A 6,000-nucleotide genomic window follows, 5' to 3' on the forward strand; every position below is an offset into this window, starting at 1 on the left:
AGCCAACGAAGCTCTTCTCTAAAAGCCCGAAATATCTCGTTCCTGGATTCTATGCTCGAACACTCTCCATATTTCGTCTCCAGTGCAACACATATATCGTAATTAATTTAAGATCCTTTGGAGTTCTCATATTTACCAGAGACTTGGAGAAGCGAACGCATTGTTTAAACTGAAACTCTGGTTCCTCTTGAAGGGATAGATCTTGAAATGGATACCAAGTAGATTTCTGACTTCGCCAGAAGCTATTGAAACATAAGGTTTTCTTCTTGGTCTCTTTCATAACGAGACCTCTACTTTAGTAGAGCTCTCAATCAATAAAGCCCCTTCGTTACAACATTTCAGTCAACAATGAAGAGGTAAACTTAAGTTACTAAAGCAAAAAATTAAAGAGCGAGTACGTTTTGTTCCTTTTTTTCCCCCTTTTTACATATTCTTCTCCCTTAATTCCCTTATATTTATTACTAGAAATATCTATTGAGAGTACTTTTTAGTAATTGCACCAGCTCCAACACATTACACTGTCAACATTAAACGAAATAATTGCTAATATTCATTCACTAACGCTGCTGATGCGTGACCAATAACAACAACAATAAATCGGACTTTTCGTTCGCATTCACGGTCTTTGCCAGCTATGCTTCAATCTCTTCGCTGTTTCAACTTGTTATTATAATGTTACATATTTCAACATTTCCCATTTTGGTCCAACGAGCAGTTGCTTCAAGTTCCTACTTCTGCTTCTTCTTTCGGCTGCAGAGACGCTCCTTAAAATTTCAATACTTTTCAAAATACAAAAACTTGTCTGCGTTTTTTTCATTGTCAACTTTTCGCTTTCATTATAACGTTCGATTTTTTCCATAAAATATTTCCCAAATTTTTTTTTTTTTTTTTTTGTCTTTTCAAATTTTAGTTTTCTTTGTTTACTCCTTTTTTGCTTTTACAATTTTGCGCTGAAGTTGTTATCGCGCTTTAAGAGCTGTGACAGCTAGAGCAACAATTATCGAGCATCAACATAAGTAAAATATCAGCAATTTTAACAGCTGTGTTACTGCTGTTGTTGTTGTGTTTCTTGTCAACGACATACTTACCAGCTTAAGCAACAACATATTTACTACAAACTATGTATGTATGTAGCAGCTATTGCCACTAGAATGTGGCATGTGGCAGACGAAATAAAGCAATTACAATAACAAGCATAACAATACCAACAAATTACAGTTGTTAGTCTTCTAGTTTGTTGTTGTTTTCCGTCTTGATGTTATTTAAGTCGCTTTTCATTGCATTACTTGTTATTCTTGATGTTGTTATTGTAGCTGTCTTCACTGCCGTTGATAGTAGAAGCTTGAATGTGATGGTCGTTTTTTGGTGACGAGTCAAATTTATACTCAGTTGTGCAAATGTTACATTTTCCAGGTAACTATACGGTTATGTTGAGAGGTTAGGTTGAACTGCCTGGTCCATAAGGACCTCACATAGACTGAATGAGTCCGTAGTGTTACCAGAAGTTTGTTTTATCGACCAGACTGAAAAGCCCTATCAAAAACCAGGACCTATGTTATAAAATAACTCCGTCCTCTTGGCAAATACTAGAAAATTCCTAAGACTTAAGCCTCTTGCTGCTACTAAATCTGACAGCTATATCACTCATAAAAGGTGAAGTTAGCCTGGCAAGCGCAGGGCACGAGCACAGAACATGCTCGATCGCTTCCTCCTCCAGCCCGCACTTCATACATCTGCTATCAATGACCAAGCCTAATTTAAAGGGATGTGACGCCAGAAGGCAGTGCCCAGTCTCTTTTTAATGATAGAAGCAACTTTGTTAGTCTAACGCCTTTCCCGTTTGGTGGATCGTGTGCACCTCTCGCCTTCGCTTGATCTCGTCCAGTCTAATTGGGATTTCTACGGAGCAAGCTTCAAGGGATACGCTCTTTTTAGCTAATTCATCTGCTTTTTCATTCCTATCTATTTCCGTATGCCCTGGGACCCAATATAGATGTTTGCTTCTCCCTGTCCCGATTCTTTCCAGAGACTGCTTACACTCTAACACGCATTTAGATGCTGTGCCATGCGAGATTATTGCCTTAATTGCTGCTTGACTGTCAATATAAAAGTTAACACGGTTGCAGCTTAAGCTATTTGCCTCCAGTGTTTCTACTGCTTTCCGGCAGCCTGTAGGATTTGTTTATTTCCAGATCAGCACAGTATACCGCAGCCTCGTCCGCCATTTCAGCACCCTTCCGCCAACCGTCCACCTCTATTGTGGCCCCCTCGAAGCGCATATAGGGAATCAGATAGTCTGTTCGTCTTGTGCTTAGAAAGCGGGAAACACATTTTTAGCGACGGTAAAGAGAAAGGAATCTGAAAAGCTAAGTTAAGGTGAAAGTAAAAGTGGAAGGGAATGAAAATATGAAGGGGAATGGGAATGAGAATGAGAATGGGAATGAGAATGAGAAATAAATGGGAATGGAAAAGGAATGGGATTGGAAATGGGAATGGGGATCGAGATGGAAATGTGAATGGGAATGGTGATGGCAGAGGTAAAAGAAAATGGAAAAGGAAAAAAGGACAAGGAAAATAAATGGAAAGGAAACGAATGGGAAAGTGAAAGAAAGCTGCAAGGGACGGGAATGGCAAAGAAGAAGGAAGAAAACGCAAGAGGTAGGAAAAAGGAAAGTTTTCTCGCTTAATAAACTTCCCTCTGCTGATCTCCCCTTCATATTCCTAGAAGTTGTTGCCTTGTTCATACTCTCACCGTTTCTCTTCCTTTTGTCTCTCACTTCTGTACCCAGTTATTCTCAATATTCCCCAACCGCTACTTGTTTTTCTTCTGCTCCCTCCAACATATCCCTCTTTTGCTCTCTCACTCTCCTTCCTATATCTATCTCTTTACGACGTCCTCCGTATTCTATGTTCCACTTCTGTTTCTTATTTCTTCACCTTTCCCATCATTCTTTGTCCAGTATTCTGCCTTCTACAACCCTTCCTCTCTATTTCCGACTTTATGTTCACGATCCCTGAACATACGGCAAAAGGTTTCAGCCCAGTGCTTGCTTTTATGACTCGATACCGTCCTGCCCAGACACATCAAACAAGTGCCCAGTATTCCCTCAAAGCCCGCGGCCTCACTCTAGCAAAGATAGGTGCTTTGATAGCTGCCTGTCTAACTAAGCAAATTTTAAACTCCCTAATAGTAACATAGCCGAATAGCATCTTATTTTCCTACTTCCTTTATAGCGGCAATATCCGCCTGGAAGACGCTGCAGTAATCGGGCAGCCTGAATTTCCGGCTAGCATCGAGCTTATGGCAGAATACGCCACCTCCGCCTAATCGGCTTAGCCTGGTTCTACTCGTGAACAGGTTCACCGAACTGCCGTCCCGTATTTATACCGTATTCCATTCTTCTCTTAAGGTAATATGGGTGTTGAATGTGGCAACAGTCACAGAAGCTGGCACACAATAATATGACGAGCTCATCCAGGAGTGCCGGTAATTCACAAACGTATGTCCCGCATTATGAAGTTGTATTGAGGCCCGAGCTGCGGCCATTTTGTTCGCACTGTCAACCAGGTACTGATTCAGTATTGTTTTTAGTGCCAAAGTAGGTACTGTGCCAAGGAGCCCACTTATTCCATTGCCTTATCATCTATCTGTTCCGCTTTCTTTGTTCTTGATATACATCTTCACTTATCTTTCGCTTCTTCGTGTTTTTAGTGTCTACCACTCTCCCTCTTTCCCTAGGTTTTTTAATTATTTGTCTATTGACGGATAAGTTTGTCAATACAACAGTTTTGGGAAAACTATTTTACAGTGCAAGCATCCCTGACTTTTGCTTTATCCCCACGTGTCTCTTTACTGTTATTTTCCTTGATTCATATCCTTTCTTCTCCATACAATTTGTCTTAATGCTCTTTACACTGCAATGCTATAACTCCCTCTCGGTTTTTCCTTCATTATTATCCCCGTCCTATGTGCGATCACTGTACCAAGTATTGCATTTTTACTTGAAATTGTTTCTGATATATTTGGGGGCTATTTTTAAGGAAGGGGCGTGGTACCGCCCACTTACCAAAAAATTGCTTACTGTTTTTAATAGGACGCATACTACACTCAAAATTCTATATCTCATTGAAATAATTGCGGAAATTTAAGGAAATTGACTGTTTTTCAAGCGTAGAAAGACCCTCTGCACAGAATTGTATACAAGTTATCTATTAGGAGAATGTATCCCAGAATTCTCCATCCAAATTAGTTTTGGATCCCCTCTCCCACACAACGACATCATGACACGAGATTTCCTATTTTGTTGCCCATAAAAACACAGCTGGGTATACTATGTTCGTTTGCACCGGAACCTAGATTTCCTTACTTATTTTCATTGCTGCAATTCTTGTTTGTTGATGATTTTACTAAATGCGTTTAACACGCTTGACACTAAAGACAAGGGTGAAGGACAGCGTGGAGCGTAAAAGTGGAAAGATATAAGTGTATGTGTGCGTAGACGTCGACTGAAGTACAATGCAAAAAGAGCAGAATGTAAGTTTGTTTTCTGATTTTCATTTATATGCAGTTTTTGTTTTAAATTCATAAATTATTGTGCAAATTCGCAGCTGGGTGCACTTTTTCTTGTTCAATGTTGTAGAAAAATGTAAACAATATTTTTTTTTTTGTGCAAAAATTATTGCTTAGTCCATATGCTTTACTTTATGGATTTAAATTCAATAAACGTAAGAAAGTTTAGTTACCAAGAACTGGCCGTTCAATAAAGATGACACCTCACATAGACAAAATGTGTCCATAGTGTGACCAGAATGTTACCAGAATCGACGACGAAACATGAAGCTACAAATAACAACCACGGCTTTTGCTTTATTTGGACTTTTAACACTAAGCTTTGATAACGTCAATTTGCAGCTGAACGTTTCATTCCACACCCTTCTCACTTAGTTTATCGCTATCTCATTCGATAAGATCTATGGCTCATAGGGAAGCGCCATTTAGGAAAACCCCTCCTCAATATTTGAAAAGAGCGTCTTGGGCGCCACTTTATTGGGTTGTAGGTTTATGTGTCAGACTCACAATATAAAACCAAAATAAATAAATTCTTAGCGCGATGTACTTAAATAAAGTTTTAGGGCGAGTCCATTTCGCTTGCTTTTTTAATCTAAATCGACACGACAACCTCGCTAAAAGTTCCGTTATCATTCGCAAATTATATCGATATCTCCGTAGCCATATTTGGGTTGGGAATATTTTTGCACCTTTTCAAATTTACCCAATTATAACCACCAGCTGAATCGAATGACGTAAACGCTTTAATCGATTCGTCCCTAAAGATCTGTATAATGGCTTAAAAAGCTGACACCTTCCATTAGATATCAGCCGTACTGCATTACAAATATCATACATCTCGTCGGAGCCATAGCGGTTCATCCGCTGGGTCTGTGTCTTGGGAATACCCTCACTTTGTTTATCACCCAGTTCGGTACTCTCTTGTTTTGGAATGTCGTCACCATTTCCGTCCTCTTTCTAATTATCAGCTATCGATCTATTTACTTTCTTGCTATTATTGAACGTATATGTCTCTTCGATACTGCTGACCTGCCTTCATCGCTTAAAAGCAGATTCATCTCATTAAGCTGATCGCAGCCTTTTTATTCCTTTCCTAGCATCATCTTTCTTCTAACGGTGGATGTAGAGACAGTAAGCCGCACTTGGCCTGTCTCTTCTTCTGTGTCGACATACTACACTAGCACAACACTTTGTTCGCATGATCTGGAAGTCTCCCATCCATAGTACTCCAAGGTAGGACATAGATGTAACTATTCTAGATTGCATAGTCCAGAAGACAATTATAAATATGTAAAATAGATTTATTTAGATTAATTTAGGCTTAGGAAAGCCGTAATAAATAAATATATTACATAATAGTCCCAGAAGGTTTTGGGGAGTTGTATCGATGTTCATGAACATTTGCTCTTAGGAAATATCGACCCTTCTAC

The 6,000-nt window shown here is 39.4% G+C and overlaps 1 pseudogene; it reads left to right on the forward strand.

Moving 5' to 3' along the window:
* The window catches only part of LOC137247771 (zinc finger protein 782-like), a 66,261-nt pseudogene extending 62,982 nt beyond the window's left edge, over nt 1-3,279 (forward strand).
* The last annotated feature ends 2,721 nt before the right edge of the window (nt 3,280-6,000 follow it).

Source organism: Eurosta solidaginis, chromosome 4 (genome assembly GCF_040869045.1).
Source record: "Eurosta solidaginis isolate ZX-2024a chromosome 4, ASM4086904v1, whole genome shotgun sequence".
In the NCBI taxonomy this organism is placed as follows: domain Eukaryota; kingdom Metazoa; phylum Arthropoda; class Insecta; order Diptera; family Tephritidae; genus Eurosta; species Eurosta solidaginis.